The 11,031-nt window shown below is 37.6% G+C and overlaps 1 long non-coding RNA gene across 2 annotated transcripts; it reads left to right on the forward strand.

Annotated features, from left to right (window-relative positions):
* Positions 1 to 786: 786 nt before the first annotated feature.
* On the forward strand, positions 787 to 4,587 carry LOC123085045 (uncharacterized). 2 transcript variants are annotated; one of them, XR_006439553.1, is made up of 3 exons: positions 787 to 1,238; positions 3,261 to 3,367; positions 4,251 to 4,587. It is a non-coding gene; the product is annotated as an uncharacterized lncRNA (long non-coding RNA). The 2 variants fall into 2 exon arrangements; XR_006439552.1 differs by having other exon boundaries at positions 787 to 3,367.
* Positions 4,588 to 11,031: the final 6,444 nt, after the last annotated feature.

Genomic DNA, 11,031 nt, shown 5'->3' on the forward strand with positions numbered 1-11,031 from the left:
TGTGGCCAACTGTTGTGAAGTCTCAAAAATGAGAAATGGTTGTCCATCAGTTGGTTTCTTGATTTTCTGCTTGGTATTGTGAAATACATTTTGATTAGGGTTAAGGTTGGCCTTTGGTCTCAGGTTGCCGCGTCGTCCTCGTCTTCGGCTTGCAAGGGACTGGATCTGGTGTGATTGATTCTTCCTCTCGCAAGGTGGGTACATCCTCTGTTTCGATTTCTTCCACGAGTTTTGGTTTGCTGACTGAGAAATTTCAAGCAGAAAATGCACATATTGTACTTCTCTTGACTATTGTTTCTTCCTTCATTTTACCTTTCTGGGTATGTCCATTTTTCATTAGATACTTTTCTGCAGCGCATATGCGACAAATTCACAAATTTATCATTTTGACGTACTGCTGAAGGTAGAGGGACAAAAATTGAAGATCCAAATGTGCGACTCAAATTCAGGATTTGAGTTACCAATGTAGTGTCTACGACTGGCTGATGGTTCAAGAGTTCGAAGAAAGTCAAGCAGAAGGGAATACTACACATGCCCACGCTGCTATATGCCAAGGTATCACTTCAGCGGTGTTATTAGTTGCCATTCTGTCCTGATACAAACATGAGCCTAGAGTAGAGGAAGCACAACCCCAGCAAGAACATTCCTGTCTCAACATATTGGAGCCCCACTTTTGCGGATTTTGCTAGAAGTTAAAACAATTGCTACTGTCACAACATACTAGATGCAACTTAGTATGCTGCCCTATGTCCCTCTTAGTTTCAGCACCACAAGAGTAGTATTGAGATGATTGGAAGTTTCCTTCTCTTCACATCTATATTTTGTTACAGGTTAAAAGGTCTGAAAATCTAGGTATGCTAGCATTGACAATCTTGCAGCTCTTTTGAATTAGTCCTAAATCATAACAGAAAGCTTTCTGTCATGATAATATATATTTCCGGATACATACTAGAGGCTACATATTGGGCAATACTAGAGGATACATACTAGAGGCTACATATTCCGACTTGCCAAGCCTTAAAGCCAAGTTTTTGTTCATCGATTTACCTACAAAAGATTAAGAGTTATAATAGATTCTCTGATCTAAACGAGTTAATGCAATGTTGCTGGCAGGTGCTAGAGGCCACATATTGGGCAGGAGCTTTCGTATGGTGTGCAAGTGCTAGAGGCTACATATTGCTGGAAGGTGCTCAATTCACATTAGGACAGCCCACCCCCAAGAAGAAATTAAAACAGAGGTGAGACCTCAACTTCATGCCGATAAAGTTAATCGCTTCACATATACACGGTCCTTCACTCTCACTGATAATGCACCTTCACTTCCTTTTACCTGCCTATGTAATCACAAATATGAGAAATCTATTGCCTTATTGAACTTTGAAGATCCACGTTCCGAGGTACATAATTGACTATATTGGCAAGTTACATCTTTTTTGTGGGCAGGCAAGTTACGTCTTAATTCTACTGTTTTGTCCAACCTTGCATTTTTTAAATCAATGGAGAAGACCAGTTCTCTCCAAGTGCGCATAGTCCTCTTTCCTGTAACCATATGAACTACTAAAGCCAATCTGTTGTTGGACTGGGTCACATACATTTTGTGCACCGCGCTTCCATACTCATGTCATATTTTGGCAAGGGCTATTCTCACTAACATATTCTGTCGTACCAACTGTCATCTTATGTAAACATGCTGTCAACCTATGAAATCTACTCCCTCCGTCCCATAATATAAGATGTTATACCAACCAATATATGAGTACATTGGTTGTAATAACATTGGACATTGCTTTGTTGAACATCTTTCTGAGTTTCACTTATGCAAAACAATGACATATTCTTTCTTGTGTCATATGGTGGTCTTTTTTGTATTTCAGTGGAACTGGACTGTGATATTAAAGATCATGCCACTGTTATGTTTTAGGAGCAAGTTATTACTAATGTTGGATTATCAAATACCATTTTAAACTGGAGTTCACAAAAAAAGTCAAAACATATAGCGATGTAGCACATGATTTTACAAGTTAATTATCAGCACATATACATTCATTGTTCTTCACGGATTTCTTGATGCTAAAACCGCCTGATACATGGAAGTATACACCTCTGCTTACTAATAGGATCTATTTGAGTATGTACTCTAGCCTGGTTAGATATATCTTATGCATGTTCTTACCTTTGTTTCCTTAGTGTACAACCTTATACTTGGTGTCTTTTGAACTTAAAATGTATTACATAACAACGGGTGAAAGAGCTGGTGTACATAATCATCGAAGAGTCGGGATAAAACTGAAAAAATGGAACTCTTGAGCTTTGTCACATTTTAGTAGGAAAAGTTGATATGCAGGTTGTCAAGAGCTTCTTTTTTGTCCATCAGATAGTTTATATAGCCTTGTCACCGAAGGTAAGTTTCGGATAGGGGATGCTGCTTGTGAAAATTATATACAACTACGAGTCCCTAAGTAAGTTCCGCATAGGGGATGTTGCTTGTGAAAATTATATACAACTATGAGTCCCTTTCTCTTTCCTGATATTTACAATTCCTTTTCAATTGGCCGTCACCGGCACTGGCTGAAATATTTAGTTCTGTTGTCGTGCACCTAATACTTGCACACTATTTGTTTATCTATTTAGTTGGTCCTCACTGAAAATATATATATTGTCCGCGATGGATGTCGAATTTGGTGTGGAATAGTTAATGAGAATCTGGAGAGTGCCTAATGTTACATCAACCTTTATTCCATCCCAGATACACTATTAGTGTTGATCAGCTACAAAGAACACTAAATAATATATGGGGATTAGAATGTAGGTACATGGAATGCAATCCAGCAGAGGAACTCAACAAATGAATAGACTCATAGAAAGCTACCAGTTCACCTCACACTTGATCTATTAGCTTTTTTTGTTTTTCAGTAGTAGCATGTATGCCATGTAGATGAGTTATTCATAAAACTTACTGGTTCTCTAGAGGAAACATCTACTTTATCAAAAGACATCAAAGCTAATTTTCTAGGATGATATGATGATACCTTATATAGAATCCAGTTTACTCGCTCTTCATAGAAGTGCTTTTTAAGTGGTAGAAGTGTGCAGAACATTTTTACTCCCTTTTCTCCATTAACTGTTCAATGGATGAATAATTATCTTTCTGCTTTAGGAATACTAGCTTGATTAATTAGTGTCTCTGTGCGATCGAAAAATTTGTAAGTCCTGAAAGTGAATCCTGACCGATGTACCCCTGCTTACCTTTCTATGCACAGATTATTCACTTTGTGAAGATCAATAACAATGAGGAGCAGATGCCGGCAGCTGAGGCGTGTTTGTCTGGTACACACGAGCCAATTTCTCCTGTTAGGGTGGACGACATGTATGACTTTACGTCTTTACCCCGCATGTCGGTCCTTGGTTTGCTTGATTTTTAATGAGCGATGTGAGATTGATAGCGGGTCACATGTTTATCAATGTTATTTTGGCATCATCAAATTACTTACCTGCCAGTTCTTCTGTCGCAACTCTCTATCTTTTTGTTTATACATTTAGAAATCTTGTCTTAGGTTACAACAACTATTAAAGTAGTTGTATCTTGGCCTCTTGCACTTTACCCGCGTTCAGTCTTCTCATGTTTGATTTTTATGCTTCTATTTTTTTGGCTGACGAGAGCTTTCATGGCTGCTTATGTCATGTGAGTAAGCCCGATGCCAAATGTTAAAAAGTAAATAGGAATTGAGCTACAAATTCTTAGAGGAAATCAGATAGCTCCATTTGGAACGAAAACTGAAAAACACAACTTCCAGTTGGCTTTGATAGAATAGCAGCAGATCCAACCATGGCTAGCCAGAATAGGTTCTTCTTCGTCAATTGGGCTAGAGAGACGATCGTGATTGGTCAATATGGTAGCATACAAAATATGTCACAATGTCAACCGACTGTAGATTTGATGGTCCAGTTTCACAGGCAATTGACATTTGTATCAATTATCCTGTGTATACATTATGCTATATGACCATGGAAGGTATGCCTACAAAATACAGAGCAGTTTGGTCTACAAAACATTTTACAAATATATTTGACGGTCCATATGTGTGTTTTCCTTTGACCCTGCAAAAGAATTGTAAAATGATGAGCAGGTCTGGAAAATACCAGAGGCCCAACTAAGCACAGTAGAAAGCCCGCATCTCACTTTACCATTATATAATTCATTTTGGTACCATCTGACCTAATGTTTTTCATTTCCTTCTGCTCCAAACCAGGCAAGCAGCCGCGATGACGGACAGGCCGCTCTCGCACCACCAGACTCCCTTCAGGGTAGTTACCCACGGGCACGTACTTTTGCCGTTTATTTTTACTTGTGATTCCGCTCGTTGTGAACGTGGCTCGATCCATGTTGTGGCCCAATTAATATTTTTGTTTTGTTTCGATGGATCGTCTTGGCTTGCTTTTGGCCTGAAGTTGTTGCCTTGCTTTTGGCACACCTGATTCCACTACCTTTTGTTGTTGCTTGGACCAGTTTCTATGTAATGAACATATTTATATCAATGTTGTGCTTCTGTTATAATCTTGCTATATTACACTGGTGATTTTCGGTGATTACTCTGATTTCTACTTGCCCCAGTGAGTATTTACACGGTCATACTCATGTTGTATAATTCCTTTGGCTAAATTGTATAATTCTGACAGGTTCATACATCATGTTAAGGAGTATTAAGTTATAGCACGCTTACTTAGGTTCTTTGGCATGTTATTCATAGGGTTATCAAGTAGGTCCTAATAGGGTTACTCACAGTATTAAGTTAGGGATTGAACTTGTGGCGGTCCAATATCATGCTATTGTGTATATTTGCAATGCTTTGGTCACTGTTATTGTTACTGGATTGGATATGACTTTTACCCGGCAGCGGTGCTGCCGGGTGCGGCAAGCCGCACTTCCTATCTAGTTTAATATTATAACCACATATGAGATTCACATGCATAGAAAATACTTTTTGATAGTACTAAAAATATTATAAATCAAGTTATAATTTAAAATGAATATTAAGAAACAGTGTAATTTAGCATCATATGCATGTACAGTAGCTAGTAAAGACACATCTAGGTGGTGTTTGGTTGAGAAGTCCTAAGACTTTTTCTAGTCCTAGGGACTAATCAAAAAAGACTCTCTAGTAGAGTCTTTTTCTAGTCCCTGTAAAAAAGGTCCCTCCTGTTTGGTTTCTAGGGACTTTTTAGGGACTTTTTCTAGTATCTGGGATTAAAAAGTCCCTAAACCAAACACCCTCTAATTATCTCACGACTTCTTACACGCTTAAACAATGCTTGTACAATTGGATATTCTCTCTGGCTTCATTTTCGCACTAAGAATAATACAGTCTGTTGAGTGAATAGGCAGTTGTTAAGCAGATTTGACCATATCTTTAAAGCTTGGCTGCAATGGTCAAAAGTTCTCAAAATGAATTACCTTAGATCAAGGAATGGAAAATTGAACCAAAAATAAACAGGGAATATTATCCGACACTGGTCTAGGCAAAGCTTTCACAAACGTATTAGGGTAGGAAGAAGTCCAGTGATTGAATGTTGGGACGTTGCAGAGCAAAAAAGAAAAAAAGAAAAAACGGCTCGAGACAAATGGAACGCATTACTTTAGGATGACTGATGCCCAAGTGACTGATGTAATATTATTGTCCTCATCAAGCAAATAGGTTTTCCCAACAGCTAGCAGCTACTCTGATCAAACCATTGCGAAAACAAGCCTAACCCCAAAGCCGAATCTTGAACATCCCTAAAATAGTACCTGTCATAGTTCAGCAACTTTGCAACTTCTTGTCTGGCGACTCATCGAAGGTGGATCGGGAACAACATGTTCGACTCTGCAATGGCATATGATAGAGCGGTGGAATTGCACCGAGCGCCATGTCAGACAGGAACATATCCCCTAAAAGTAAAATAAACACTTTGCTGTTTTTTTATATAATTAGAACTTTATTCCTCAAATAATGGTCATATCGTTTACATGTAGGTGAGAAATAAAGTCCGGGACTACAACATCCCAAGAACCAGAAGATTTGGAACTTAAACATTGTTTTGCTAATTCATCTGCCACCTGGTCCGCCTCTCTAAAACAATGCTTAAAAGATAGCTTTGTAAAGTCAATGGACAACTGCTTGCACTCTGCAACGATAGCACTATCATCCCCCATGTAATCATCCATTAGCTGAATTGATTCCACCGCAAACGAACAGTCTGATTCAACCTCTGCACAAGTGCATCCAATACTTGCCAGGAGATAAACACTTTGCTGCTGTCTCAATGATGAAACACATTTTCTTTTTTTTCCTTTCAATTTGGATTTTACATTGTATACGCACTGGCTTGCTCTTCGAAACTTGCTATACCAAAAAATTATCTTCATTTTACTAATGAAAAAACATATTCCATCTGATCGGAAATAAGTGTCATGGTTTTAGTTCAAATTAGCCATTTATTCCGATCGGAAGGAGTATTATTTTCCCACTCATACATATTTTTCCCTCATACATATTTTTTCTTCCAATAATATAACGTTATCAATCCGCAACTTGATGCAAATGTGAAATGTTCATATTATTTTTGTAACACAATTGCCCCAAAGGTACTGAAGAGAAAATGGACCTTTACACATAGAAATTAGAAACATATACCTGTTCTGCTCAAATTTGAACAAAGCACGGTCCAAAGGGAAACCCAGCTGAATCTGAACCTCCAACGGACCAAGAACATTTTGTCTCAGTGCCGCTGCCTTGGGTGGTGGCTTCGCACCGGCTCTGTCAGGCATGTAAACCTCCCTATAAGTATAGATATCAACTAATTTGGATGGAAATAACAAGAGAGATAAATTTCAAAACAGAAAGTTGTTAGATTCAAAAAAATCACTTGGCATTCTTAGAACAGCCAATATGAACCATATCGACCATTTGTGTCAATTTTACCAGAAGTTTGAAACATCTATTTTGTGTACTATATCACAAAACAAGTATGTGCTCCTTTTAAAACTTTGAAGTTGTATTGACAGTAAATATTATCTCAACAAATTAACTCTGGAGTTGTATCTATAGCATTATAATCTATACTAAAGTCTCTATAGTATTATTAGATATCCATCAGTATATATATGTATTATAGGACATGAAGTGTTCTTACCCAGTGAAACATGTGGGTCAGATAATTGAGGTACTTCGACATTCACATCAACGGCCGCATCTTTCTTTTGTAGCCGAGCCGTTCGTTACTTCTTCAGGTATTCAGCTTTCTCATTTGATAGCTCAGCATACCAACTTTGACCTGTTTGTTTTCTCTGTCCGACTAATTTTTTTATCAAGTTGAAGATCAGCACTCACGGGGCCGTAGTTACACAGGCTACAAAAGGACATGACCTCATAAGTCACGATGATGATTAAATGGTCAATCAATATAGTAGGATCGAAAGGTTACGAACAAACCATTTATACCTCTGTAGGTTTTGTCACTCAGATGAGTACATTGCACAGACCTTGATGAAGAAGCAGGCGCGTGTGCTACCTGGTCCGTGCCAACACTTTCCAGAGCTGCAACCTTCTTTTTCCTGGCGGGCTAAACGATGCTTGTGGAGAAAGTCTGCTTTGTTCTCGTCTGAAATTTGGGCATACCCCACCTGACCAGTGGCCTTTTTTGTTGGAGATGGGGAGCTCCATTCCCCTCTGTCGTTGTGTTTGTTAGATCTTTATAAACTGGGAACGCTCCCTAGCATACAATGGAATATCCAAATGGATAATTGTTCTCCATCTGCAATATTAAAATTACAAACGATAAATCATGTGGGCACACAGAAAGGCTGCCCAATTTGGTGAAGAAAAGCAACATAAAAGCACGGTGTCTCGAGCCTGCTCTCACTGGTATTCCACCTTCAGAATTTATAAGGCGGAAACCTATATATGTAGCTCCTATGCATGGTTCTGTGAAAATACCTTAAGTTGAATATTGATTTTCATCTACGAAATAGTGTGTTGCTGAATATAGTATAAAAATTTATTCCCCAAAAATATATGTTCGATTACATTTGTTTGCTCGCCAGTTTAAACAATAACTTGCTGATGTAAGAAAAAAAACATACTGAAGTAAGCTTTGTAAGTATATGTCAGTACAGTCTTCTTTGTGAACAACGATCAGGAAATATCCATTGCATTGGATAGCTTAGAACTGAGAGTAAAATAGCACCCATGCGAACGTTTGGTTTAGGGGACATGTGTCCCGGTTATCCAATGCGTCAATAGGTGCATCGCGATTGACAGATAAAGTAGCGTCTGGGACTATACGGTTTGAAGCGAAAGTTGGAAAGTTGATTATTAACCTGACGAACAGTGCTGTACTAGGCGGTGGAACAGGTTGGTACAGGATCTGCCGGCAGGGACGACGCGCTTTCCATCGTCCATGGATAAATGCTGTACTGCTGGAAAACTCCACCTTTTTGCAAGAACGGGGTCTTTGCCAGAGCCCTGTCGTCAACGTAGCTTGGTTAAGTGGGCGCGTAAGAATGTCTTTGCGTGTGGTAGAAATGAACTAAATTGTCAAGTTTTGCAAGGATCGGCAGGAAAATGGGACTAATTAAATAAGTATGAAGTAGATTTATCCATGGGACTAATTAAATAAGTACAAAATTAATTGGCAGTATAGCGGAGGGGAATGTACCCTAAATGAAAAAATAAATTAGAAATTCAACAAAAAGTCAAAAATTTATGAAAATATTTTTGAAATAAACTTGACCTTTAATTGTACTAGTGAGAGAAGTTTCACAAATAGTAAATTTCTCTTTGACTTCTTTCCAAAGAAGACAAATTTTCGATCAAAATAGCGTGAATAGTGACATATAATAGTAAATAAATTTTCCCTTTTACGCTGTGAAGTCAAGGTTGTTTTTTTCGTGAAAATTTATATACTAGTGCGCAAGTAAGTCAAGTTCAATCTAAAAAATATTTTTGAACTATTTTGACTTTTTGTTTAATTATTTATAAAATAATCCCCATATAGGGGGTTATACATGCGGGAGCGAAAGGGGATTTCCCGTAGTATAGCTCACTATTCATTATTTTTATTGAAAAAACATTAGACTGCTTTGATAAAGGTAGTCAGAAGGATATTTATTTCTGTTGATTATCTACAATGACTACAATAAAAAATCGATATTATTTGGAAAAACAATTGCAGAAACTATTGACTTATTGTGGAATTACAGATTTTTGTCGTACAAGGGTGTAGGTGTCCCCATACACCATTGTAACAAGTACAAGAAATCTGCGTCCGCGGTTTTTTTGGTCGGTTTAAGAACCTAGGAAACTATGCGATTAATTATTTTTCCGTGATGACAAACTTTGTCCGATTGAAATTGTCTTGCTCAATACCCGTCGTGTGTAGTGATAAAACATGTGATTTGGCTATAGGATCTCCTTTATTGTCTAATTTTTAATTACAAAATCTATTGCATGTGGTCTTTGTTACTATTTTTTTTCGAAGTACAAGGGAAATATTTAGTTATTCCCAAAAAATGTACTAATAAGAACAAAAGAAAATGTAATTAATAAAGGACTGTGCTAACCACCAGTCGACTGGTGGTTAGCAACAGATCCGCACGACTCCCGCTACACCGAATTTTTCATCCCTAGCGATTCTCCCCGTATCGCAGCTTTTTTACGCAAAAAAAATTAAAAAAACACGCATCAGAGTCGAACACAAGACCTCGAGTGTCCATCCCCAGCTCAACAACCACTAGAGCTAACCCCTCATTGCAGTTAAGTCATCCGTTAGTATATATTTCACTACCATCTATAACGTCAGACAAGCTTCAAAAATATCTGACTTCTTATAGAATTTGAGTACATATTTGAAAGAGAAATTCGCCTCACAACTAAATTGAATGGTCGGACCAAATCAAATAATAAACTAACCAATTTTTGGACATTTGTTTATTATGTATAATAGTACAGGAAACATGCTTTTCCAGTGTTTTCCTTGGATTTTTGTACTGGACAATCTTCGCGAACGGATATATGGTGTCTCCATGACCCTCATGTTATACTAGTTACCTAGAACTTATCGGGGGGATGTTTCTACACTTATTTTAACTGAAACAAAAGTTATCGGAGTGTTTATATGTAAGTTATCAGATATGTGAGGTGTAAATTATTCTGCTATTTACACAAGAGTTATCGGGGTACATTTTTAATTAAAAAATCCCCGATTCAAAATTATCAGGGGCTTGTGCATAAGTTATCAGGTCTGTAATGCGTTATAGGTCAAACCATTTGTTTACTATTAACCCCCCCCCCCTTCAAAAAAATATGATATCATCTTAGATCATCCTTATTTCAAAAGTTCAAAATGTTTTATAGGTCAAACCATTTGTCCGAATGAAAATTCGCTTTCCAATAAAAACGTCCCGACAACACCTTCGAAACTAGACAACACCTTCGAAACTAGATTCCATGTTGGATGACTTTTTTTGAAGGGGGGGGGGGGGAGTCAATAGTAACCACGACTGGGCTAAGTAAGTTATCGGCTGTGATGTGCACAAGTTACCATTCTAATTAGGCAGAAGTTACCAGGTATATGTTTTTCAACACATTTTTTTCCGGGTCAAAAAAGTTACTGTGATGTTGGTACCTGAGTTATCAGCTTTGTTGTGCGAATATTACCATGCTATTTATACAAAAAATTATCGAGGTATGCTTAATTTTTATTATTATTTTAAGGTCAAAAGTTACCGGGTGAGTTATCAGCTATTATGTCTATATTACCATGATATTTACATAAAAATTACCGGGTATGTTTCAACAATTTTCATCTAGAGGTGAAAAGCTGTCATGCTATTTGCACATGAGTTATCAGATCAGATATGCGTATATTACCATGTTATTTACATCAAAGTTATCGGGGTATATTTTTAATCAACTTTTATCACGAGGATGAAAAGTTACCGTGATGTTTGTACTTGAGTTATCAGCTCTGATGTGAGTATATTATCATGTTATT

This window comes from Triticum aestivum, chromosome 4A (genome assembly GCF_018294505.1).
Source record: "Triticum aestivum cultivar Chinese Spring chromosome 4A, IWGSC CS RefSeq v2.1, whole genome shotgun sequence".
NCBI lineage: Eukaryota > Viridiplantae > Streptophyta > Magnoliopsida > Poales > Poaceae > Triticum > Triticum aestivum.